Source organism: Panthera onca, chromosome A3 (assembly GCF_046562875.1).
Source record: "Panthera onca isolate mPanOnc1 chromosome A3, mPanOnc1 haplotype 2, whole genome shotgun sequence".
NCBI lineage: Eukaryota > Metazoa > Chordata > Mammalia > Carnivora > Felidae > Panthera > Panthera onca.
Window position 1 is genome coordinate 18,744,609 of NC_138341.1, and position 27,402 is coordinate 18,772,010.

At 53.0% G+C, this 27,402-nt stretch overlaps 1 protein-coding gene across 3 annotated transcripts in view; it reads left to right on the top strand.

The window, feature by feature from the left end:
• KLHL29 (kelch like family member 29) overlaps window positions 1-27,402 on the top strand; it is a 310,010-nt gene that overhangs the window by 260,233 nt on the left and 22,375 nt on the right. The window lies entirely within an intron of this gene.

Consider the following 27,402-nt stretch of genomic DNA (forward strand, 5'->3'; position numbering starts at 1 on the left):
TGATGGCTGGATAAGGATCCCTGATCTTGGGCAAGAGTCCATTTTGTCAGCCATTTGGGTCTTGCAAGTTCAACTCATTCTGGTGAAGATCAAGTCATTCTGGTCTTCGAAGGCCACTTTGGCCTTGTAAAGTGAAGACCCCCTTGGCCTTCAGGGGCTGTGATCCAAGTAGGAAACCCTTGAGGGCCATTAACACCTGACTGGGAAATCATGGTGTGCCTCGAGGTCCAGAAATTCTTTGTAAACCTTTCTCTCTCCTATCAAGACAGGTTAGGTGGCAAGTTTCCTGTTGCCTAATCACTGTGCAAACATCTAATATGTGCTGTCTTTGCTAGGAAAGGCATGTCCTGTCAGGCTGATCCTTAACATTTTTCAGTTTTTTAGGTTGGGAATGAGTTTTCAAAGGAGGAGTGCTTGGCAAAGCTATGGCACACCTGCCGCCTGTCCCCACGTGATGGGGAGGGCATAGCACCCCAAACCATACACACAAAACATGGCGGAACACTGGCTTTGGTTGAAATTACCTTACATTCAAGAGCACACTTACTATCCTAGAAACATAAAAGGTCAAAATAACAGAAGCATATGAGGAACAGAAAACATTGTGTACATTGCTTAAAGAAAAATAATGGCCAGAAGTTTGCTATCTGTTGAAATGGTTGCCATTGCCTATTTTCATAGTGTAACTCTCTTTCTTTAAAATAATGTGTCTTAAAGGGAAGCCCAAGTGTTCATCAGTACATCACCAAGAAAATGCCCTGTTTTACTTTCTAGCTCTCCCAGGAGCCTTTGGATGACCTAGCACCGCGTCGTGAACTTTCTGGTTTTGCCCACTGGCCTCTCACTGCCTTTTCCTCCTCTCTTCCAACTGACTTCTCAATGTTGCCATTGCTCTGTGTCTCAGACCCGCATCTACACACATCCCAGGCAAACACACATCTGTTTTTCACCACTTCCTGTGGGACCAACGTCATGGGCTATATATTAGTGTGTCAGGGCTTCCATAAGAGAACGCCACACACTGGACAACTTAAACAACAGACATCTGTTTCCTCACAGTTCTGGAGGCTGGAAGTCCAAGATCAGGCTGCCAGCAAGGTGGGTTTCTGGTGTGGCATCTCTCCTTGGCTTATAGATGGCCATCTTCTTGCTGTGACATGGCCTTTCCCTGGACAAGCACTCCTGGTGTCTCTTCCTTGTCTTATATGGATTAGAGTCATATTGGATTAGAGTCCCACCCTCATGACCTCATTTAACTTCTTAGAGGCCCTATCTCCAAATACAGTCTCTTTGGGAGTAGGGCTTCGAAATACGAATGGTGAGGGGTGGGGGGCACAATTCAGTCCATAACAGGGTACATGTCAGTCTGGTTGGCAAATGGAGTTAGAGTTTGTCCTTGTCATCTTCTTTCTGGACACTGTCTCCTCCCCAGTCAAACCACACTCCCAGAGCCATTGCCTACATGGTACCACTTATGACTTGCCCCCCACCCCCATATGTACGTGGGTGTCTGGTCCCTACTCTTCCTCGCATTCATGCCTGGTGGAGCTGCTGGCACCAGCACTGTGCTCCTGTGGGATGTACCGCTCTGATCACAGCAGCCTGGCAACGTGTGCCCCATGGGCGTGACCCAGAGCAGCTTGGCCCAATGGGTCCTGTCTCCATGTGGCTTTTGGTTTGCAGGGACAGAGAAGGTTTCCAGGTAAAGAACTCCTAGCACCAGATGAAGTAATTACACAGGACACTTGAGTGGGGATGGTTTCACAGGGGATTTTTCTAGAGACAGTTTCCTGGGGCAGTGTGAAATCTTAGTGACACCTCTGAACCTCAGTTCCCTACCTGCAAAATGGGGGAGGTCCTAAATAACCTTTAAGGCACTATCCCACTCTCATATTCATGGTAGTGGTATGAAGGGGTGTGAGGAGGTGGAGGGGGGGATGAGTTATTGTTCAGGAGAAAATTCTCACCAACAGAGAAGGTGAGGAGTTGCTCGGGAGAGCACAGCTGGGGAGTGGGAGCGGCAATCAGTGCCAGCAGATGCAGCCTTGTCTTTCGGAAGGACGTGGAGTGGATGTTTTATATTCATTGTACATTCACTCTGCATTTATGTAACCCTTGCAGCTGCCCTAGGAGGTGGATTCACAGAGGGAAAACCAAGGCTCAGATAAGACGCTTGCCCAGATGTAAGTGGCAGAGGGGGAACGGGGTCAGGATGAAAACCTCCTGCCTGTGACACCCATTCCCCTCCCACTACACCACACCTTCTAGCTTCCCTAGCTTGTCACTTAGCATGTCTGAGCTAAAGATGGGTCATGGTGGCTGTCTTACATCTCCTAGGATCACATGTCTGATATTTCTCAACATAAATTGGTGACTCTTGGCTTCTTTCCTCATCTCTAAAAGTACCGTGTGACAGACGGACTTAATGAGTGAGTGAGTGGACTTAATTCCTCAAGTAAACCCGTGAGGGACTTTGGACCCTCGGAAGGGACTTCAGACAGGGCTTCGGCCACCACGGATGCCACTGGAGCTTGGGATCGGGCAGCCCCGGAGATTCTTTGCTGCCGCAGCATCTCCCACACCTTATACAAAGTATTGCCAATGCAATAAAGTTAATGGAGCCAGCCATCCTATGAAGGAGCCAATTCCGTGCAAAAATGATATATCTTTGAAGTTAATGAGGTCTATTAGTTGAGCTTATGCCCTTTTAAATGAACACAATTCTTGAAATCCACCAAACAGCAGCACGGCCACTTCAAAGTAGTTAACTGACGCCTGGTACCCCTGTCACCGATGCCCGAGGAGCCACCAGGGCAGAGCCCTGGGAACTGGCTTCTGACATCTAGACAGCCTTCAGCTCCTTAGGAGCTCAACAGATGTCATGCCTGGCCAACCATTCTTGTCCTTTGCAAAGTCCCCAGATCAGCCTAGTACAGCCATGGGGACTGGACAACCCCGTAGTGCTCAAGGGAGAAAGTGATAAAATGCAACCACAAATCTTGAATAGTATTCACCCCAGCCCGCAGCTTTCGACCCAGCCTCAGGATTAGCTCGAAGAGGTGCACACGAACACAGCTCGGCCGTCAGCCCTTCACAGGTGGCCCCTGCACGGGTGGAAGTGCGGCTGGGTGGTCCCTGGGCTTGGGGAAGGTGAGCAGACACGGTTTCTAGGAAGCCTAGACCTGGAACTGGCTGAGCAGAAACACAAGTCTGCAGTCAGCCTGACTGAGACTGAACAGGGACCTTCACGCCATGGCCCCTGGGCCCCCTGAATATGCTCCACCGATGCTCTGCCCAATTTCAGTCTCCTCCCCAGTTAACACTGCTCACAGTTGCTGAAGAACACAAAGTGGTATTTGTTGTGCCCACAGAACATCTGCTGAAGGCAAAACTTGTGTTCATAGCTCTTCACTTCAAAAGACTTGCCGTGTTATAAAAAGAAAGGGACCATCTGTCCCTCTTCTGGACCCCGGCACCTCTTGGAAAAGATTTCTGTGCAAGAAGGCAGTGAGAAGTCAGCGCTGACTTCAGGGAACTATTCTGAGGCCGGAAAAGAATGGTGCCTCCCTGCCGAGGGGAAGTTGAGGTGGCAGATGGGAGCCGGCTCTGTGGAGGCCACGAGATGGCAGAGGCTGGCGGGAAAGAAACGGCTGTGGGACTGGGGAGGTGCTCCAGTTGTGCAAAGAACCAACCAGAGGAAGAGGGAAGTGAGGGCGGGTGAAGGGGAAAGACCAAGAGGCACTGGGGCCCCCAGTAGAAGGGGCGGACAATGGCATTGCCAGTTTAGACGTATCTGTCTCACAAAGACATTTGCGTTCCTCCGCCCAGCTAGACTGGCCTCTCTTAGCCAAAAAGCCCTTTAAGACAGTTGTGCGTGGAGACTGCCTCAGGCACAATGGTGCCCTTCCAGTGGCTGATAATTGAGGTGTTCTTCCAGAGCGTGCGGAGGTCCGGTGTGAGGCCCCTCTCAGCACCAAGACAGAAAAGTCACCTGAGCAGCCAGGAGAAGCTGAATGGGCATCGAGGTGGAGCCCAGGTGAGCCCAGGTGGGACCCTCAGTGGAGAGGCATTCCCCTGGCCTCCTGGCCACACTCTCCCAGGCTGGGCCCCCCCTCGCTGCAACTCCCCAGCAGGCTCTTCCTTCCTTGGCCTCCATGCTGGCTGCTCCAGTTCTGTGGTTCTGAAACAGTCTTGATCCTTCCGTCTTCCAGATCCTTCCACACACATCCTGGAAAATGTTGGGTTTCTACCAGAATCCAAGCAGATTCCAGACAGCCTTAGTTGGAGAAACTCTAAGCTTGAAACTTATTTTGTTTCAGATCAAAACGTGCTTCTCTTCCGAGCTTCTGTCCTGGGGTGGACATGGGGCAGGGGGAGGTGCTGGAGGTTCTGAAGTGGGGTGCTCTGAGGACACACCCCTTGCTCCCATTCCCTGTGTGTCTCTGGTGGGAGGGAATGAATTGAGAGATTTGCCTCTGTCCCAGGGAGGGTTTGCAAGTTTTCATCCACAGTCTTAAACGTACGGAATTGCCCCCACTTGACTGCATGCATTGAGATTCTGAGGACGGAGGCAGTTCCTGGAGTAGCATAGTCAAGGCTCCCAGAATCCTAAAAGGTCACACTCCTTTTATTCTTGCTTCTTTTCACTTCTCTTCTGTTCCTATTGATTTCTTTGGGCCCATAAGAAAACACAGTAGGCAAAGCCTGCTACTTCCATTGGAATAAAATATTCTGCAGTCAAACCACACACCATAAAGAAATAATTGCAGTCTGTATATATTGCTAATGGACATCTCTCAGCAATTCCCTGTCTCATAAGCTTTAAACACAGACATTAGTATAAATATGCAGAAACCCCCATTCGGGCAAATTACTCTGCATTTCTGAACAGAAGGAAGATTAACCATGTGCTGATACCTTTGAAGGAGCTCAGCAGAGCAGGAAAAATTCACTAGTCCTCTCTGGGAGGGAGCTCAGGACTCCATGAGGCCTAGAGGACTGAGCTAGAGGCCTCGCTGGCATCTTCTCCTCCCCTAGGCCTGGGACTCCCCTGGAGCACGAAGGACTTGGCCTTGGTAGGAGGGGACTGGCCCCCACTCTGGCCAGATCAGCCTCATCTGAGCTGGTTGGCCAGTTGGGTGTCCTGCTTCCAGAGCCTTCCAAGCTCCCAAGGCTCTGATAGGCACAGGAACAGAGAAGTTGAAGCATCCCCCTTTCCCTCCCTCCTTCTCCCTCCCTCCCCCTCCTCCCCCCACCACCTCTCATCTGCCTGACAAAAGCCCTCAGGGATCATCAGGCCTCTGAAGTAAATGACCATGAGAAGCCCTGGGGAGAAGTAGCATCACCATCTGAACTAGACCTTACAATCTCCCTTTCTTTGGCCCCCCTTGTCTCAGTCCTCCTCCCCTAACCTGCTTCCCCTCATTGAGGGTCCCACACTCCCCACCAAGACCCACACAGGGGTAAGAGTCTCTATCTCCTGGACCCAACAGCCTGTGCCACTAGGGCATAACCCCAGCCGGAGCTTCAAAGGTCTTAATTAGGAAAGCCCCTTCCTTTCAGGAATCAGCCCTGACCCCCTGTCATCAGGGTGGGGAAGATGCCCCAGTCAGCACAGTTTGCTGAGCCCAGTGGGGGTGGGGGGGTGACAGGGTCTGGCCTTCACTGCCTGCTGACCAGACAGGAGGCAGCAGTCAGGGGAGGGCTCTGCACAAACCTCATAAGAGTCCCCTCCATGTGCTCAGCACAGGCCACCATGTCCCCTTTATAGACAGAGCTCCAGGCTTGGTTTTCCTGGGGCTGGAGAGGCCAGGCGAGCAGGGGAAGGTGGGCCAGCAGGCCCCCCAGGAGACTGCTGAGTTGTTGCAGGCCTGCCTTGTTGTCTGACGTGGGAGGTGAGTTATGAGCTAGTCAGGAATCACCATGGGGCAAGGGAGCCGGATTGCAGAGGTCTTCTGGTTATTTATTTTGTGCTCGCCTGCCTTTCCCACAGTGGAATTGAAAGCAGAGGAGAGCACTCAACATTTGCATTCTGCGGGAAGGCACTTGGGTTTCTCAGAACTGAGCTACAGCCTCATGGTACCTCTTGCAATAAAGTCGGGACAGGACAGTCAGAGAGCCTGGCACGAGGCCCTCTCAGCCCCCAGACCACCTGTGAGGCTGGGGTTTCTGTAACACCCCAGTTTTCGAGTCAGTACTCTGGGGCACCAGCCTCAGCCAGGAACAGAGGAGCTCAGGAAGATCAGATCCTCTCCTCAGCTCACCCCAGCATGCGTGCAGACTTCACTCACCCGTCTCACCAGCGAGCATCTTGATGGTCTATTTTCATGTCTGTCTCCCCCACTCAACTGGGAATGACTTTAGAACACCCCCGCCGCTGGCCAATTTAGCAACTTTCTGTGAAATTTTAAAAGATACCCTTTTCTCAAGACCCTTGCTTGCCATCTACCAGAAAACTGTCACAATAACAAAAGAAATCTTGATGAGTGTGAGGTGAATGGCGCCCCCTGGAGTTGTGCAATATGAGAAGCTGGAAAGTGACTTATTGAGGGTATATACATTCCAGACGCTCTTGGAAGTGTGGCCCATGCACTGACACATGTAATCCTCACAAGAGCCGTGGGGAGCAGCCTCGGTTCTAACCACCCTTCTACAGATGAGACACTTGGGCTCAGAAACATGATGTAACTTTCCCGTGTTTACCCAGCTGATCAGGGACAGTGTCGGGATGGACACTGGGCCGTCTGGCCCTGGAGCCTTGCCCTTGGCCATATACGCACTGTAATATCCTCAGTTCCAGGTTCTGGGTCCGGCCCTGAGGATGCCCAGCAAGGCTGTGTTTGCTGTAATGGCACAGAAAGGGCCTGGCTTCCAGCCCAGTTCAGCCACCCTCCTGCCACCCCCCACTCCCACCACCATACACACACACACACACACACACACACACACACACACACACACTGATTCTCTACCTCCTCGTTTAGACAATGAGGAGCTGGATGCAGAAGCTCCAAAGGTTCAAGGACACGGAGTCCCCACAGAGGCCGCTGGAGGTGGCCATGCAGCCAGACTTGATGCCCTCGCACAGACCCAAGCTGTGCCCACTGCTGGAAAGCCCCAGCCCCCGCAGGGACTTCCGGCCTGTCAGCTCATCTTCTCAGACTCACCCCACCTGACTGGCCTCCAGGGCCCTCACGTGATCTTCCCACCTGATCAGCCTCTACATGGTCTCAGTTCTACCGCCCACCCTCTGCTCGGCCCCTCGGAGCCCCCACCTCAGCTCTTCCTGCCTGCAGGCCTACCCTCTCGCGGCCACTCTCCACTCTGCTGTCAAAGTAAATTTTCTAAGGCACCGTGTGACCAGGCCCTCCCTTAGTCAAAATCCTTCAATGGTCCTCATTTCTCACAAAGCTCCCTCACCTGTCACTCAAGGCTGCTGACCCCTCCAGCCTCTTCCACCCTCCCACCCCACAGGCCTGCTCCTTAGGCCCCCTGCCCAACAACACACTCACTTCAGCTTCTGCATGTTACTCACAATGCCCCACCCCTCTTCAGACCTGCCTTTAGCAGGTTCCTCCTCCAGAAAACTTTCCCAGAACACCCACACCACATGGAACCCCAAGGGTCAAGTGGCAGCCTAGCGCTGACATGACTGTTCTCTCCTCTGACTCACTCTTCTTCCCAAGCAGGGGACTCCAGGGCCAGGGTCTAGGCCAGAGCCCAGCCAGGTGGGGGCCCAGCAGCAAACAGTCCCCTGAGCGGAAGAACAGGTACAGAAGTCACATCTAACTCCACCCAAGGTGTGGCTCTGGTCAGCCCCAGCTCCTGGCCCCCTCCTCCCTCAGCCAACACTGGCCTCTCTCTCTTCTGATTCCCAAAGGTGCTCACACCTGGGCCGAGGCAGCTTGTCCTCCTTGGGGAAAGTGAGGTGTGACCCCATCAGGGTTGCCCAGGGCCATCCCCGGAAACCCCTGCAGCTGCCACACAGAAACCAGAGAGCCCTCCTAAGGAAGTACAGGAGACAGTAATGCAAGTGCCCTTCAGAGTTCCAGAAAAGTGCAACATGCCATCCCAGCAAGAGCTAGTTCTCACAGCCAAAAAGGGGAGAGGGGCTCAGGTAACTGGTGTCCTCCCAGCCCCCAGCCCACGGGAATCCAGCTCCTCCTCTGGAGACGGGAGGCAGTTGGGGACAGATCAAGTGTCCAGCCAGCCTCTGACCTGGTCAGTAAGGGGAGAAGCCCAAGCTCTGAATGTTCCATTCATCCAGGAGACCCTCCTGAGCAGACTCCAACTATAGCCCAGCCCCCAGACAGGCAGGCAGCGCCTGCGCACATGTGCACAGCCCCCCTCTGCTTTTGCCAGGGGGCCGCTTCCCTGCCCTGCTAAGGTCTATTTGGGGCTTGGCTTGGAGCCCTCATAGCACTGGGGCAGGAAGAATAAGAGGGTATAATCCCCCTCCCAGGATGAGGTCACTGACCTACAAGGACTTGGCCTTACTATTCGGGAGGAGAAATCCCCCCCCCCACCCCGCCCCCACTGACCCTTGTCCTGGGAAGGAGCTCCAAAAAACAAAAGCAACCCCCCAGCACAAGAGGAACAAGGGAAGAGAGATGATGAGTCAGGAGGCCTGAGGCTCTGAATAGCCATTTGCTGGGAGCTTTGGGACCTAGTGCAGCAGTCAAATGCGTGACTGAGGACACCTCTGCAGGACTGACCAGCCCTCATGAGTCAGCTAAACCATGCCTGCCTTTGAGAAGGGGGAGACAAGCAGGTCACCAAACATCCTCCAGAACCAATGCTCCACCAGGCAAGGCTTGTGGTCTTTCTTGTTCGTCAATGTATCCCCAGTGCCTGGCACACTGTATGTGCTCAATAAATACTGGCTGAACGTATGAGTGAATGAATGAATGGGTGAATGACTATAGCTGTAAGTACTCAATGCTGCCCACGGTACTGAAGTGTAAACCACACAGTGTTATGGGGCATAGAACAGGGAGTGCGGGAATCCAAGGAGATGAGACATCTTGAGCAAGGACATAGAAGCGGCTACACAGTTAGGACATCTTTAGGCAAAAGCCATCCCTCAGAAAGCGGTCTACTTTCAGTCATCAGCTTCTATGATTTTGTATAACTTCATTCACATGTTCAGCCCTTTGTCACATTCTCTCCTGTCCAGACACTTTTGCAGGGCTTAACCTTATTATCTTCTTGCTGCCCACTGAGGGCAGGTAACTCATTTTTTGATGGATCCTCATGCTATGCAGGGCCATGTCATGCTCCTGGGCAATGAGCAGGATTCCCCTTTCTCCTGAGAGGTTTTTGTGATCTCAGGATCTTTAGCCATATAAGCCCTTGGCCATTTGTGGCCTTGGCAATTTCTAGGTTGCCCAGGATGGTACAACCGCTGGTCTGTGGCCATTGAGTTCACCAGCCCCACCTGGGGTCTGAGCCCTTCCTGCCTTCCCTCCCTTCCTGAAAGCCTGAGGTCCTCTCACCATCTCAAGACCAGAGCCCAGGCCCCAAGCTGGCTCCAGACCCTGGGCTTTGCCTTGGCTCCTTCCACCCTTCTGGGGCCTCACCCCAGCTCATCTCTGCCAGCCAGCCCTCCAGCTTGCCTTCTGAGCCAGTTCTACCCAGCCCCAACTTGCTGGTATCTCCTTCCTCTGTCTACATCATGATCCTGTATGATGCTCCTTGGACCCTGGGCTTCACCTTCCCAAGTGACCTCAAACTCTTCTAGGCTCCTGGGCCTGCTCTGCCTTGAGGAAGGGTGCTAGGACAAGTAGGAAGCACCAAACTACGGTGGTTTAAAACTATAAAAGCAGGGCTTTGAATTAAGCAGAGCTTGATTCAAGCCTTGCTGCCTCCACTCTGGCCAGGGACAAGTTACTCTCCCCAAACCTCATTTTCTTCATCTGTAAAATGGGGACCTTCTGTCCTAGGGTTGCCTCGGGGATAAAATGAGATAATGGAATCGGTGGGTATCAGAGGGGGAGGCAGGATGCACGCACCCAGGGTGGGGCTTTACAAAGTCCCGGTGCTTCCTCCTCTTCCTTCTCCTCCCGCCACCCACTCTCCCAACAGAAGGAGACAGGGGAGGGGCCCCTGGGCTGCCACGACAGGTATGGTGTCAGAAAGACGGCTAAGGGTGGCTGATGTAATTAAAGTGCCCCTTGGCCCAGCACCTGGCACGTGGGAAGCAACGCAGAAAGGCGCCAGTTTCTTCTGTCCATTGGGTTTTAACGCTGGGTTTCTACTCCTCGCCGGCCTTCAAGCCCAGCCCACACCCCAAACCGGGCGGGTGACTCCGGCTCCGGCTGACTGCCTGGGAGGGCCAGGGCGCTCGGCCCCGGAGAGTCCCCGCCCCCAGTGACGTGTAGGGCCCGCCCCCCGCGCGGCGGCACGTGCCGCGGGGAGGGGAGGGGCCGCCGGAGGTTCCCGGGCGCGCTGCGGTGGTGGCGCGTCTGCGAGCGCCTATTTGCATATGCGCGGGTTGGATATTTATAACTTCTCTAGAGCCAGTTCCAAGTTATTGATGTCTTAAAGTGACTTTAATCTGAGCCTTCTTTTCTTCAAATGGGCTTTTGATTTCCGGAGTGATATTATACATGGCTGTAAGCTATTGACTGAGCGATCGCCCTTGTGTTCTCAATGTGCTGATGCTGAAAATCTGCGATATAAATAAACTTCCTCTGGTAGAATCATTATAAAGCACAAGCAGCAGAAATTTATGGAAAGAACAGATTAAATGCTTAGACTTAAATTCTTCAGTGTGCTGCTTGCCCTAAACTGCTGTGTCTGGAGTTTGGGCTGCTGATTCAGGTGGAAAAAATCAAACGGACACATCGCTTGTCGGTGCATTTTTACTATGATCTATTGTGTTGCCAAAAGAGAAACCTCAAAAGCTGCCATTGATAATCCTGGTTAAAACTTGGAGCATAAATTATTAAGACATGTAGTTTCTTTTCGGAGTGGTTGGGGACTGGGGCGTGCAGCACAGTAAAGAAATATAACATCAATATGTGCTTATGCATTGTAATGTGGGACATTTTTATGCCCTTAATAAAACATTCCGCCTACAACTATGTTTATGAAAGCAACAGATAGGAAGATCCATAATGCCACTTAATAGAGTTAATCACCTCCCACCGGAATGGTTTAAAAGGCTTTTTATTGCATGTTGAAAAGCTCTGACCATAATTAATACTCTACACACTGTCAGGTGCCAATCAGAAGGCTGGAAGCAGCAGAGGGAACTTTCTAGCACTCTGGGGCTGGGAGGGTTCTCAGGACTTGGTCCAGTTGTCTGAGCTCCAGGGTTTTAAATCAGGAATCTAGCCTTTGCATCAAACATTGGGCTCTGTCTGGGCTTTTAGGTTCTAAATGTTAAGCTCTGGGCTCTAGATGTAAATTCTGAGTTTGTTCCGGGCTCTAGATCTAAGCTCTGGATTGGTTCTAGGCTCTCAAATCTAGGCTCTGGGTTGCGAACCCCAGGTCCATAGGTCCTGAGTGAGTTAGTCCCACAGTACATCTATACCCAGAGCCAGGAGAGGGGGCAGGGCTGCTTCCTAACAATGTTGGTTGGTTTAGTTTGCTGTCAGCTTGGCGGATCCAGCTGACCACAGAAATTTATCCTGTATACTTTCCTTTCACCTCTGACCTTTCCAGCCATTTTTCGACAAAGAGGAGGGAAGCCTCAGAATGCCCATGGCTAGGCTTCCCTAGGGTCAGCATGTGGACAAAGGCTGGTCCCTCCAGACAACAGCCTGACATGGAACAGACCCAGACTCAGTGGCCAGGCCCACAGCCAACCAGCCACAGAGTCTCCAGGGCTAATCACTCCCCCTTTCCTCCAAAGGAGAAGTCTTTATCTCCTTTGTCCCTTATCACACAGCTGCTGAGTGACTGGAGCCACAGGGAATCTCCCAAACAGCCTGGAAAAGCTGAGGAGGTGAAGGGTCAGACTGAAATAATTAAAGAATAAAATCACCCTTTAGAAGCTCAATTCAAGCCTGCAAGAGTGAAGCAGGCAGCAGGGAGATAGTGCTCTCCAGGGGCTGGGCCTCTGTCACATGCCCGGGCGGCAATTCTGGGGAGGCTGGTAGCTGAGCTGGAGCCAGCTTGTACTCTGGCGGAGATTTTTCTGAGTGTGAAAGCTCTTTTTCCTCTTGGAAAGTTGGGCCAACAAGAACTAAGAATGCCCCCTGAGGGCGCTGCGTGGGGAGGGTGGGTGGCCAGTGAGGCCAAGCCCTCTATCCCAATACGTGGTGGACTTCTCTCCACTAAACCGGATTCCAGGACTCATTAGGGCTTGGATGGGTGGGTTGTCACCAGTGGCTCAAAGCTTTTTGTACTTGATGGAGAGGTTGCTGTAACAGCTTTGTTTAGATGGAATCATACCTGAACTGATTCCCAGCACCCAACCGGAATACCAGTCACTGAGTTTCCTTAATGATCTGAAAGGATTGATACCCCTCTGCCACGTTCTTACCACTAGCACCACCCAAAGAGAGATCTGTGCTCAACTGAATTGGCCTTTCAACTAGGAGACATTTCCCAATGTGGACTGCACACTGGTTCCATGGGGGACGGTGTCTACAGCTGCCCTCCCAGAGGTGAGCTCCCTCAGGGGGAGCTCCCCACCTCACACTGTACTGAGGACAGCTGTATGTTGTGGAGGAAATGTTCGTTCGTTCGGTCAGCCAACAGAAATGTATCAAGCACCTACCATGTGTAACTGCTAAAACTCTCTACCCTCCTAGAGCTCACACTCTGGCTCCCCAAAGCCTCCCAAATGGTCTGGCCTCTACCTTCTGGATGCAGCAACTACAGAAAGAGGAAACTGAGTGTGACCTTTGCGGGGCTGACCACAGCAGACTGAGCCAGGATCCCCAGTGCCAGGGCCGGGTTCCCAGATGTATCTTCACATCCCAGCCCCCCTTGGGGAACTCCTTCCACCCCATGCAGCCACCGGAGGTGTATGCTCAGTCCAGGAGGACACCGTGGGGAGCGTTAAGGTTTCAGCTCCTCTTGGTGCTTCTCAGGGAGCAGAGGCAGAGGCCAGAGATTTGCAGGACTGACTCATCCTTGAGGCAATGAAGCCAGGGTGTCCTGAAGTTCCAGAGGCCATGACTGTTCCACAGGGGCCTGGAGAAGAGGTTGCAAACTAGGGCTGGGGCAGTTAGCATTTTTGAGGGAACGTGGGTGTTCATGCCAAGCTCTATCTTGACTAGGCAAGTTTTCTTCTGAGGTCCCTCGTCTCCCACTGGGTTTATGTAAATGAGCCATAGGACCCACTCAGGCGAACAGCACACACCACGCACCCTGTCTGAGTGGGGGTGATTGCCCAGCCACGTGCCAGCCTACCCAGCCTGGCCCGGAACTGAAGGCAGCCCAGCTAGGCCCTCGGAGATCAGAGCTGTCCTCCAGCAGCTATCAGGCCCCTGGCAAGCCCCTACTCTCTCTGCCCACAGGCCTGGTGGCCTTGAAGCACCCACTGGGCAGCTGCTCCTGGCCCCTCCCTGGCCTGTGGACTTGAGTCCTCAGGCCTGAGTGCATAGGCAAGGGGGTTTGGGTGCACAGAGCTGGGCTCAGTGCGCGGCTCCCTGAGGGACTTTTGGGATGAGTTTGCTAATAGAGATGTCTGTTCTGGGAGGTCGTGATATCACCTGTCATTAACCTGGGCATCCTGCCCAGGGTTCTCACCAAGAAATCGTAGGCAGCTGCTTGCAGGCTCGTGAGTGATTTGCAAGGACCACAAGCATATTTGCATAAACATATGTATGGAGTGTGTATTTATTTGCATTCATTTGCATAAATTGCTGGCTCTTTGAGCTGTTGTTCCTTAATTTTATTTTATTTTTTTCAGTAAATTTATTTGAGCTCTGAGCACAGATCTGGACACTTTAGGAATGAGAACAAAAAAGGCAAAAAACAACAACAGCACTGGGGCATAAGATGAGAAATTCTCAAACTTAGCTGCACATTAAAATTTTCTAGGGAGGTTTTAGAAATCCTGGTGACTAGCTTGTCCCCCATAGTGTTGGATATAACCTCTGGGGATGGGGCAGAAATATAAGGTATTTTTAAAATATACGTTTTTTAAAGTTTATTTATTTTGAGGGGGGGGGGGGCAGAGAGAGAGGGAGAGAGAGAGAATCCCAAGCAGGCTTTGCACTATCAGTGCAGAGCCCACTGTGGGGCTGAAACCCGTGAACCTCAAGATCATGACCTGAGCCAAAATCAAGAGTCAGATGCTTAACCGACTGAGCCACCCAGGCAACCCGTATATAAGGGTTTCTTTTGAATGCTTGGGGTGAGTACCCAGGTTGGGAACTGATGCCTTAGGACAGGGCCCGTGTCAGATCAAAGCAGCCTCAACCTCCAGCTGGAGACACTGGGCACCTCCCTCACCTCCCACATATACTAACACCTTAAGTGCGGTGAGGCATGTGATGTGCCAGGGAGGCAAAACAGGCTTCCGGTAAAATGTCTCTGTGCCCTTCTTCGTCAACACCATCCCTGTACTATGTCATCCCATGCAGAACTAGAGCATCTGGAGACCTGACTGCTCCTCCTGGCCCGGCCTCCCAGGTCACCCTGGACTCCACCTGGAGCTCTGGCCAGCCCCTAGGAGACGTGAGTGCTTCAGGGGGTACCCAGGGTCTGTTCTGTCTGAGGCACAGGGTTCTCTGTCCTTCCAATGACTTCCAGAGGCCTGGAAAGTAAGCACTTATGAGAGGGAGGCCATGTGTTCTGGAGCAAGCCCGCCAGACCCCATCCACGTCCCTCCCTTCCTCTCTCAGGGTTGGGGAGAAGGCCAAGTCCTAGGGTTTGCAGGCTTTCCCCTCCCTGATGGGCGCTGCCTGGGCAAAGAGAAATGCTGGAGGTGTGGAAATGCCTAACGTCCTTCAGTGTGGTTGCCTCCCAGGGTTCTGCCACTCTCCAGCCTCTTGTTGTCCCTGCTTCATGACATCACTCCACCCGTCCACCCATCCCAGCGCCCTCTTGAGTCTCCGGTCCCTGCATCTGTGACTTTGCTTCTGCCATCGCTCTGGGGACAGCCCTTCCTCCACAGCTGTTGGCTCAAATCCCGTCCATTCAGGACCCAGCTCAGTGCCTCATGTTCCACAGCACCTTCTCCCATCCAGCAACTATTCATTCATTCCCTCCATCGCTATGCCAAGCACTGGGGTACAGAGACCAGCCAGATCCAGGCTCTGCATTTGAGAGCTTTTCTGAGCAGTGATCAAAGTCCACTGTGTTCCGCTCCCCAGTGCCTCTCAGGGAAATGAGAAGCCCTGTCTCCTGCTGCTGTAGAGATGGACCCCATTAATACGTACTGCTCAGGGTAGACGATATAGGCCTGCTAACAGGAGACAGGCACAGCCACATCTTGCCCTGCAGAGGTGAGCAAGGAGGGAAGTGTTGGTTTCACAACCTCAGGGGGCAGGTGGGAACAGAGAGAGCAACTTCTGATGGCAGTCAGGGTGGCCCAGCCCAGTCCTCTCCTAGATCCACCTTTGCTGGAACACATGGGGTCATTCCTGGAGCCTCTGGGAGCCCTGTGGTTTGGTTTGCAGACCCTTCCCAACCCCAGGTCAGCTGTGCTGGGGAAAGCCTTCTCACCTGCCCCAGGCCCTGGTTGCAGTCCCCTGGGGTCTGTAGCTACCCACCCGGACCCTCTCATTCCATTGAGATTCTCACCTCCACCCACAAGAGGCAATACTCACCCCAAGTGGGAGCCAGAGTGGCCACCGCAGTAGACTTGTAGAAGCTCCAGGGAGCCTGGAGATGGCTTCTGTTCCTAAAAGGAGCTGTGGCACCCAACGGACCCCAGTATTTACCACCAAGACAGAGTTGGGCAGGAGGGCCACAGCGCACAGGTACAGGGACAGCTCCTGAGTCAAGTCCAGCATTGCCTTCCCCAGCCCTGGGTCTGGAGCTGGAGGCTGGAGCTGGGGCCAAGGAGGACTCTCCTCCAGATTTTGTGCCATCACAGAGGACTGTAGACCCATCTGGCGGCATCTGCGGGCCACCCCAGGACAGGTTCCGTGGGCACCCAAGGCTGCGCAAGGCTCTGGGAATCAGGGAGGTGAAAGGTGGCATCTCTACCACCTCAGAGCTCTCAGTCTAACCGGAGACAGGATTCACAGGCAAGGATCACAGACCTAGGATGGAGGGATTAGCAAGGGAGAGGCCTGAGCTGGCAAACAGGAGATGAAGTTGAAGGGGCATGGGTAGGAAGGATGTCAGAGGCCACCTGTTGACCCTTCCAGGAACCTCCTGGGACCAGGCCTGGGGTGCCTCCCCCACAAGCTGGTGGGTGCCAAGGACATTGCCGGTCAGTAAGACAGGCAGATGTGCAGGCCACCATGACGGGTAGACGGGGTTACCAGCAGTGGACCAGGGGCTGGCTCCTCCCCAGTGGTCATGGTTTCTTGGCAGGTGGCCAAAGACACCTAGGCTGGCTTTAAGGCAGACCTAACTCTCCGACTCTGTGCCAGGGCCTGAAGCTGGCACCTGGTCCCCTGGAGGACAAACCCCACTTTCTTCTTTTTTTGCTTATTTTCTAATTTTCCTACAATGGTCATGGTGATTGCTTGTATTAAAGACCATTAGCAATATGAAAAACTGCAATGACTCCTAGGCTCTCACCTCTCCTGAAATGACAGGAGGCAATGTGTTGCCCCAGACCTGACACTGGCCAGGCCCGGCAGGAGGGGTGGGCACAGATGGAGACCCTGGGGCAAACAGCCATGGAGGGACACCCCTTCCCAGAGACTGGAGGGCACAAGTGTGGTCCCTATGCCCTACAAACACACACACGCAGGGCTGCACATGCTCCTCCCCCACATCCTCACCCCAGGGACTCTCTGGCTATGAACTCCCTTCTCCTGTGATGTATTCTAAGTGCTCTGAGTTGCCATTAGCCCCTGGCATCTGGGGTTTCCGTTTCATTTCCCTCTTTACCTGGGTAACCGAACTGATTGTACTCCCAGCTCTGGTTCACTAATTCTTGCAAATCCTTTGAAACGATTGATTTATTTGCTGGGACTATACTCTCAGGATCCTTGGGAAACACTGGCTTTTGCTAAAGCAGGTCGAGGAGGGCTGTGTTTCCCCTACTTCTTGTATCTCTCTACTGCCTGCCCCCCATCTCCTCCTCCCAGTACCTCCTGCCACCCCTTCTCTTTGCCATCCTGTCCCTTCCTGGGGCAGGTGGCTGACTTTACCAAAGCCCTAGCTGACTGGACCTTTCAGGGATTAAGTCTTTAGGACGCTCGCAACAAAGCAAGGTTCTGTGGAACAATGCCCATGAGAATTGAGACTTCGAGGTTGTGTCTTGTTGCTGGGATCTTCGCCTTTATTTGAGATACCATTTCCTCCTCTGGGTTCTTGTTGCTCTTCTATTTTCCTGGGTCTGCAGTGATGGGTGCAGAAGCTCTGGGGTCCCTCACTCGGGCTCTTCCCCCGCGCTATCCACACAGACAGCTATCTCACCCAGGCTTTGCAGGAACCCGGTGGAAGGCAGCTCAGCCAGGGCCTCTGGATGGAAAGAGTATGGGGGTGGTCGTGATGGCCAGTCGAGGGGAAAGAGCCCAGCCCCTCTGGAAATCCCGGGCAGTGAAGGAGCGAAGCAGGGCTCCCTATGGGCCTCCCCTGCCACAGCCACCCACGGCCACCCACTGGCCAGGAAAGGAGGGTAGCGAGCACTCTCCACTTTCACCCCAGATGAAGAAACCAGATAAGCGTGATGACGAATTTTCGGGCTCTGCACCTAGAGCCCCATCTTCTCCACCTGGGGGGCTGGGCTGTGTTGGAGGGTGTGGTGGTGACTGTCAGTTCCCTGACTGCCTTAGCTGAGCTCTGTCTTCTAGGCAGAGATACCTAGAGTTTATACCTGTCTGAGGGCACAGACAGCACGGCTCCATTCAGCATACATCTTTATTCAATTCTCTGGCAGGGGCCAGCCACAGATTTGCATATGTATTTGGAAATCTGACGTCTTGCCCCTAAAATAGTGAGTGGTAAAATAGAAAGCTATAAAATGGTAACAGCCAAGGATAGACCACAGGCTGGTTGGTGGCTTCTCATCGGAGAAGGGCCTCTGTACTCACAGCCTGCAAGGCAAAGCCTGGGGACCCATCAGTTTGAGGGGCACTTCCACGATGCTGCAGGGGAGAGAGGCAGCAACCAGCACCTGTTTTCTGAATGCCTTGCCCTGGGCCAAGTGGGAGGCTGGCTGCGGGGGGTGAGGGTGGGGGGCTCAAGACAGACACAGTGCTCAGAAAATCCTTCCCTCCACCCCAGCCCTACGTGGACTCTCAAAGACCTCCCCATTGGAGCTCAGAGCCCCTTCCACGGTTTTCCAGGCTAAAGGCCAGGCCTCACCCTCACTGCTCACCTGCCTGACCCCAGCAGCCCCTGGGGGCAGGGTCTCGCTTTCTCCAGATGTTTGCTCTCCATCCATCCCACCTCTTTATACTCCAGGTGAACTGGGTGACTTTTCTGAATTTTTCTCAAAGGCCTGCAATCTATAGCCTGTCATGGGGACCTCTGCCTGCACTCCAGCCTCAGCTCTGCCCCCACCCTGGCTCCGGCTGTACCTTACTGCCCATCACCTCTGGAGTGTGCTGATGTGCAACTTGGGCCTCTGCACAGGCAGACTGCTAACAAAAATGCCCTCCTGTCCACCTTTAACAAGTCCCACTCACATCCCAAGACCAAGCCAAGTCCCCTATCCCTGCGGGCCTTCCCTCCTCCACTCCCACCCTGTGCTCCCCCAGTGCTCCAAGCAGGCTTTGCTACAAGGAGTGTCTGTCACCCTGCGTATGACACAATGTAACACAGATGCATTCCGTGTCTGCACTACTCAGGGTGGTGAGACACCAAACACACACTACAGCTCTGAGAATTAAACAGAACAGGCATTAATCTGAGGCTGGGAATTGGGGCAGCACCGGAAGATCCGTCCCGGGATCAGGATGCTTGGGACCCTGCACTGGCAGTCTCCCTCCCCCGGGGGGCTCAAGCACCACTGCGCCGTCGGCCCCGCCAGTTCACCACAGCCACCATAGTCATCCCGGCTGGCTCTGCATGCCACACTGGAACGTCACAGTCCAGGCGTTAGCATCAGACAGGCCGAGCCCAGGTCTCATGTCTACATGCCAGCTGCCAGGAAGCTGCCTCTGCTGGACTCATGCACAGGACCCAGTTCCCCGCGCATCTTGGGTTCTCCTCAACAGAAGGGGGTTCCCGTGCCAAGCAGCCAAAATGACCTCTGTCTACTGCAGCATCTACCTCCCCCATCAGACTGTGAGCAACTTGAGGATGGAAGCTGGTCTTCTATTCATAGTCCGGGTCCTGACACATAGTAGGTAAATGTAAATGTGTATTAGACTATGAACTAGTAAATTAAGACGAATACCCTTTGTCACGTGCATTTAGTTCTCCACCGGTGACAAAGCTAGTGGTCACCCAACACCCCCTGCACTTCCTGGTCATCTCACTCAGCCCCCCCCACCAAGGCCCCTCATCTCTCCCTCCTCAGAAGGGCTTCAGCACCACCACTGACCATTTATATAGCACCTGTGTCCCCACTGAGCTGCACTGTCCTCTGGGACAGGGACTGTCTCACTCATCTATTGCCCCGACTCGTCTTTAGCTCCCTCCTCCACCCCAGCTCCTGGCCCAGTGCCCTGTACCTTGTAAATTCAGAAAAAGGGCATCAGGATGGGTTGGAATGGCAGAAAGGAAGGGCCTGATGATGTAGAAAGGCCAGGGGTGGGGGCAGAGTGTGGGGGTGTGGGGGTGGGGCCATTGGTGGTTGACTCTGAGCAGACTTTTTTGAGTGTAAGAGACAAACCTGTCTCACCCTATCTCATAAAATTCATGAATGGCCCCCAGTCTCCTGTGGGTTAAATACCACAATGGGTTTGTTTCTTTCACCATCTACTACGGGCCTGCCTCTTATACTACACACACACACACACACACACACACTCAAATATGTACATACATGCTCATATACAACCACATGTTCACACATACTATATGTTCGTGTCCACATGCTTACATATATCACACACTCAGACATACACATACATGTGCATATGGTTCACACCCTGCCCCTCCAACCCACCTGGTTGGCTGCTACACATCTTTCCAGTATTTTCTTAAAGACCACCCCCCACACCCAAGCCTCCCTGAGTTCCACTGAGCCAGCCAACAGTCCTTCCTCTGAGCTTCCTCTACCCGGTGCTTGCCCCACACTTGGCATCACAGTCAGTTAGTGCATCCCCTGTTAAAGCTCCTCTGGTCTGTGATCATTTCCATTCACATGTGTCCCGGGGACCCCACCCCCAGCCCCGTTCCCAGTCCACCTGTTGAATGAGTAAACAAGTGGGTCAGACAGACACAATGTGTCTGAAGCCCCCAGAGTCTGCCTATGAAAAGGGATGTCCATGCCTCAGCCTTATTCAGCTATGGACTTAATTGTCTGCTCCAGAGCACCCCCAACCTCTCTAGCGCCCTCTCCACTTTGTGCCCTGACCCCCGGACACCTGGAGCTCTCCGAGGTGCTGAACATGGTTCTCTCACTTGGCCCAACTATCTGTCCTGGCCTCTGGATTCTAGTCCTTCTAGCCAAGAGCCACCACGACCTTCCATAAATCTACCCTCCAATGGAAAAGAAGCAAAGTCTCTAAATATGCTATAGGCAGAACACTATTTCACAAAGGCACAACACATTATGAGAGCACAGAGGGAGGGGTAAGCTCCCCTTCCCCATCCCAGACAACAGATTCAACTCTCTCCCTGGGGCCAGACACAAGTCTCATCCTCACCTGGTCCTGAGAACCAAGGCCTCTCAGGGCACCTACCTCCCTGGTGCCAACTTCTAGCCACTGGGTGGGGGGGGGGGGGGCTCTGGCTTCACAGAGGGACTGTATGGCCACCTTCCCTCCAAGTCTCTGACCTCCTGGCTTTTCCTTGCCCATCTGCTATGGCTTCCCTGGCATTTGCAAACCCCACCTTCAGGCTTCTGTTCCCCACGAAGCTCTTCAGGGTCCTGACTTGACTTGCCTGGGTGCTTAATTAACTGCACATTCCCCCATCCTGGCTCCAGTACATCTGCCTAGAGTCCTGGCTCCTGCAGAGCCTTCTGAACATCGGTCTTGACCTCATTTCTTACCTGACTCTCCTAAGCTCTGGACTTCCCGTGGGGTCTCTCAGCCCTGACCCTCTATGACATGTTCATCATGTTCAGAGTATTCCCATCATCCCCTAGGCCTTCATCCTCAAAGCAGGAGCCAGGTGAAAGCTACCTTTCTGGAGGCAGGAAGGACTAATGCCTGCCAGTGTCCACCTGACTAGGGCACTTCCTCCAACTGCAGCCTCGGGGTTTGCCCACTGACCCCTGCTCAGCCAGGGGTTGGTCCTCACCTGTGCAGTTTTATGAGGGTTTTTTTTTTCTCATTTTAAGGAGAAAAACTTAAATGACTTTTATAACATCTTGGAGGGCCTGAGAATGCTCCAACTGGAAGGTAACTCTCAGTTCTACCCAACAAATGCATATCAAGCACCCTCTAGTTCATAGCCCTGGGGCAGGGGCTGTAGGGACGGAAAGGCCCCTCGGGGCCAAATTTCACCGCTTGAGAAATAGGTCTTGTCTCCCAGCATTGGACAACTTGGAAAAGGCAGGCTGGTGAGAGGCAGTGACTGTTCTTAGGGCTTTATCCCTTTCTGGTAAATGGCAGGAATTTCCATTTGGACAACAAGATAACCAGAAGGTCTCCTCCCTATAACTCTAGGTCAGGCAAGAAGTCTGAGCCTTTCACACCTCTCTTCTCTAGAAGGCCCCATTTCCAGGGAGGGCTTGCCTATATGTAAGGCTGTTAGGCCCTGGGCTGGGGCTGGTGTGACTCCCTGGTAAAGGAACGCCCCTCCAACTCGGGTCGGGTGTGTGGTCTGCAGGTGGTTTTCTCCTGTCCAAGAGGCTGGAGCCCAGCTGGCCCTCAAGGTCGATTCTGAGCTGTTCTTTGGAAAAGGAGATGTGTATATGTGATCAGTCAGGGAATGAGGGAGGAAGAAGGACAGCATTCAGCTTGGGAGCCTGTCAGCAATGGGTTTGCTCTGTTTGTGTAAAGCCACCACTTGTCCCCATAGTATCTGAACATGCTGGGCTCCTTCACTCCTGGATGAATTATCCTCTGGGCATGCATGGCACAATCTTTGCTGGGCTTTCTCAGTATATTTCACAACTGCTCTGAGTTTATAATTTTTTTAAGTCCTTTATCAAATATGTGTCATAAATACCATTGGAATCAGGAGCATTTATCACATAGCTGGGTTCTTTCTTGAGCTCTGAAAAAAATTATTTGACTGTACAACCTTTCTCAGGGCTCTGATTTAATGGACTTCTCTGCTGCAAAGCCACTGAAATGCGTTGCCTTTTAATATTTGACACCTCTTCTTCTTTATTACCACCTCAGACAGCCCTTCTAGTCCAGCTGGAATGAGCCCATTAGTCTCTGACAAATAACTCGTGTATTTGATAAAAAATATGCAAAAGCTTGGCTGCAGTGTCATCTCCAGGCTTGGTTCTGTTTGCAGCCTCCCTCTTCTCTAAACAAAGCATCGGGGCCAGGCTGACCCTCCCCAGTGTCCCCTTTCTCTTGGATGCCACTTGCTGCCAGGTCCACAGAGTCAGTTTATCCCACCACTTATAACGGGCTTTGAGATGGGGTATTTAGAGATGTCCATCACTGAGTGTTAAGAATTAGCCTCACAGCGGCACTGTTCATAGTAACCAAAAGGTGGAAGCCATCCACGTGTCTACTGACAAATAAATGAACAGATAAGCAAACTGTGGTACACACACATAACAGAATTGCATTCAGCTTTAAAAAGGAAGGAAATTCTGACACATGCTACAACGTGGATGAACCTTGAGGGTATTATATGAAGTTAAATAAGCTAGCCACAAAAAGGCAAATACTGCATGATTCCCCTCATATGAGGTACCTAGAGTAGTCAAGTTCGTAGAGACAGAAAGTATCATGGTCACTGCCAAGAGCTGGGGAAGAGGGGCATGGGAAGTGGTTATTGAATGGGTACAGAGTTTCAGTTTTGCAAGATGAAGCATTCTAGAGATTGACTGCACAGCACCATAAACGTGCTTAACACTACCGACCTGTACACTTAAAATAGTTACAATGGTAAATTTTACTGCAATTAAAAAAAAAAAAAAAAAGAATTATCTTCAAATTCCACCAGTAGAGGAGAAACCGACACAGAAGTTTTATGAGCACTTGAGTTCCACCATTTATTCATGCTTTCTGGATCAGTTGGCTCTTGCTGTGTAACAAACACTTCTAAGATTTAGTGGCTTAAAACAACAACCATTGATTTAAATTATGATTCTGGTCTGCAGTTTGGGCTAGGCTCAGCTGATCTAGGTGAGGCTCAGCCAATTTTGGTGGGAGCTGGCCGGTGTGAATGGCTCCTCTCTGCTCCACATGGCCTTTTATCCTCCAAAAGACTCACTCAGGCTTGTTCATGTGGTAGTGGCAGGGGTCCCAAGAGAGTGAGCAAAAACAAGCAAAGTTTTTGAGGCTCTGGTTCACACTCACATAATGTCCTTGCAACCACATTCTCTGGTCAAAGCAAGTCACAAGGCCCATCAAAATTCAGAGGGTGGGGAGACGAACTCCACCCCTTGATGGGAGGGGAGGCAAAGAATTTTTGCCATCTACCACACAAGTTGTATGGTTGTGCCATGGCCCCATGATAAATGTTGAAGATAAACATATAAATAAGTTACAGTCTAGTGCAGGAGACATACACATAAATAAATAATTACAATGTACAGCGTGCTCTAAAGAAGTAAGCACAGGATGCTTTGGGAGCATGGAGGAGGGCAGAGGGCAGCGGGATGTGGGAGAAGAAGGGGAAAGAGGCAGACACCTGGGACACAGTAACACCTTAACTGGTATTGCAGGTCAAAATGATCATTAGCCAGAAGAAGGGAGGAAGAGAGATTGAGGCGGAGGGCCCCGAGAAGGGTGAAGGCTGGCAGGGGACATGCCTGGGGTACAAGAAAGCTTCAGTGAGTAGAGGAGGCGGGCCATGTCACAGATGGCCTTGAAGACTTTATTTAAGCCGGATGGATGGCCAGGTTGCTGAGTGGAGGGGGCTTAGGGCCGGCAACAGCCAAGACATCCTCGGGGGCTGCTGCCCTAACCCAGGTGAAAGAGGGTAGTGGCTCAGACACCCAGGTGTTCCTGAGGCCAGGAGAGAATCAACAGCAGAGATGTATAGGCAGTGAAAGAGTCAGGGTGGAGAAGAGAGGAATCAGCAGGAAGATTCAGTGTCCCCTGGGCCTGTGCTTTCTGCCCAGCAATCTGAACAGCCAGGAGTTCCCCACTGAGGGGCCAAGGCCAAGGGCACAGCGCAGCCACTATGTGGCCAGGCAAGGGCATGGGGTCCTGCAGGCACAGCTGGGGCATCCCACCCAAAACCCAGGAGACCAGAAAAGAGTTCGCTGTTATCGGCCAACAAGGAAGGACCTGAGGTCAAGGCTTCCCCTCCTCCACGAGCTTGAGGCAGCCAGATTCTGCAGGGTGCTGGGGTGCTGTAGGGTCTACCCCGAAGGCCCAGCCCCTGCCAGGCTCTGCCCCAATGCCCACAAACTGTCCAAACTGGGCACAGCGTTGCTGGTCGGAAAGCTTCCCCAGGACCCCACATTCTTCCAAGACCCTCGTACATTAAGTGGTTGTCCTTGGCCGAGACACGGGGTAGGTGGGAGGGCAGCTTGTGCCTGGAGCCGGTGCTGGCTTCCTCCCATGGATCCTGGGTCATGATGTCCTGAAACATCCTCTCTCTGGCTGGGCACTCAGCCGGCAGCAATAAGCACACACTGCCTGATCAATACTTTGAATGCACTTGGGGCCCCGCTGTGAAAAGGAATCCCCTGGTGAGCACTTTCATAAATTGAAAAATTTTTCTGAAACTGAGTAATCCTGCCCAGCTATTAAATCCAGATTTCCACAAAGTGAGAGTAGAAAGTGCTTACATTTCGATGGTGACCTGGATCTCCGAGCACCTCCCAGATGCGTCCAGGATTCCCGGAGGCGGCAGGCGGTACCTGCCAGCACTGGGGCTGCACTTGCAATCTTTGCTGGGACCTTGGTTTGAAGTCAGAGCTTTCAAAAACAATCAGAATGCTCCGGGCCCAGGAGGCGTGGTATTTTGTAACCACTGTGTTTTCCTGGCCCCCTGGGCATGGTTAACTCAGCAGGCTCATGGCTGCATCTGTCACTCACAGCAATGTGACAACCAACGGGGAGGCAAGAGCAGGTGCTTCTAGGTGCTTGAGGGAACTGAGCACCTAAAGCTGGGGCAATGTGCCCAGGGTCACACAGCCAATTAGTGACAAAGCTGGAATGAGAACCAGGATCCAGAACTCCAGCCCAGAACTCTCTAACCCCCACACAACTTCACTCAAAAAGGTGACGTCACCCACCAGGCTCATGTTTCAGGAATGAATTCAGTTGGTGGCTCTTCTTGGAGCCGATGTGTGACCATGGCAAGCAGTTCAGCCTCAGGCCCGCCCGACCCTGCAGGCTCCCTCCTCCATCGTGTCCTTGAGCGAGCAACAAGCTGGGGCTGCGGGTCCCACAGCCTTGCCGCCTGCACCTCTCCCAGATGTGTCCCACAGGCCCTCACCCCAACCCCAAACTGAAGTCACCATCCCCTCCCTTCCTGGTGTCCCTCCAGAAGCCTGGAAGTGGCCCTCGTGCTGGCTGCCTCCCTTCCCCTCCAGCACTGACCCCTCCCCCATCCCCATGTTTCACAGCCTAAATACTTGTCTTTCTTTGTCCTTCTGTCCCCATTGTAGTTCAGGCTTTTGTCACTTCTCACTTAGATCATGGAGTGATCACCACCATCAGCAAAAACATCATGCCTGCCTCCCCTTGGGCATTTACTATGTGCCAGGCCCACAGCTAACAGCTTACCATGGACTAGCTCATTTAACCTTCAACAAAGGTAGAAACTGAGGCTTCAGACACGTTCCCAAGGTCATACAGTTGATAGGAGGCAGAGTTCAGGTTCTCCCCGGGGCCTGGCTGAGGCTTCCCCTCACCCCCACCTGCCTCTGGGCGTCCACCGGTACTCCCTGTCCCGCCTCTAACACGGCTGCCAGAACGATTTGTCTGGCACCCAGGTCTAAGCCCGTCCCTCCCCTGAACAGAATCCCATGGCTCCCTGGTGCCCACGAGACTGAGCTGCCGCCCTCTCACAAGGTTCTTGAAGTCTGACCCCACCTGCCGACCTATCACGTCCCTTTGTTCCCAATCTGCCCACAGGTGCCCTGCACACCCTCCACCTAGTGCTTCAGGCCCTGCTGGTCTCCCTTGTCCAGGTCTGAGCGCACCCACGGGAGCCTTCCAGAGGCCCCAGCCAGAGGGCCCACACACACCCATGCAGGTACCCTGCAGCTCCGCCTGATGTGGGGTTGGTGGTGGTCAGTGAGTTGGCATTGCCCACACAACTTAGACCCCCTTTCTCACTGTCTGCCTTGGTCTTCAGCAGAACCAGAGCCCGGTATGTGCTCACAAAGAAGGGCTTGCCTGACACCAAGGCCCACAAGCCCCTGAGCTCAAGCTCAGGGATTTTCACCAGGCTCTGGAAAAGAGTGGGAGCCTCTGTCCCCATTTTGCAGATGTGGAGACATAGGCTTGTCCAAGGACATACGGGTGTCAGGGACAGAGCTGGGCTCGGGAGCGCATCTTGACAGACAGCCAATGCTGGCCCATGTGGACAGAAATGACTGGTTACTCTGCAGCAGGGCATTTTGGAAAGTAATTCCAGAACACCAGCCAGGGTGCAGCATAGACCTGGAGGGCTCAGGGTGATGGTAGGGGACTTGGAATCAGGGCTCAGTTCTGCAGACCACCCTCTTGTATTCATCTGCCAAAGAACATAACCCTTCCTGACAACAGTCTATGTCATTCTGGCCCAAGAATCTGGGCCTCTGATGTCCAGCAAACAGCAGCTAGAGGGTCCAGGGGGCAGGCAGGCAAGGCAAGGCCAGTGGGAGTGTTGATCGTCTGAAGGCCCTAACTTTTGCAAGGGAAAGAGTTTCTCTAAACTAATCAGGGTAGCCATCGGGCTCTCTTCCTTACCCTGCTGAGCCTTGAGGTGGGTCTAGGAGACATCCCCAGGTTTGGAGCCCACAGGCCCGGGACACTCTCTGAACCAACCCCAGGTGGCCAAGACACCAGGCAAAGGTAGGTGTGCGTCAGGGTGGGAAGGCCCCAGAGGCCACTTTGGGACCTGCTGGGGCTGTAAGCCAGGCTCCCCCACGCCGAAGCCCCAGCTGAGGGTGGGCACCCTGAG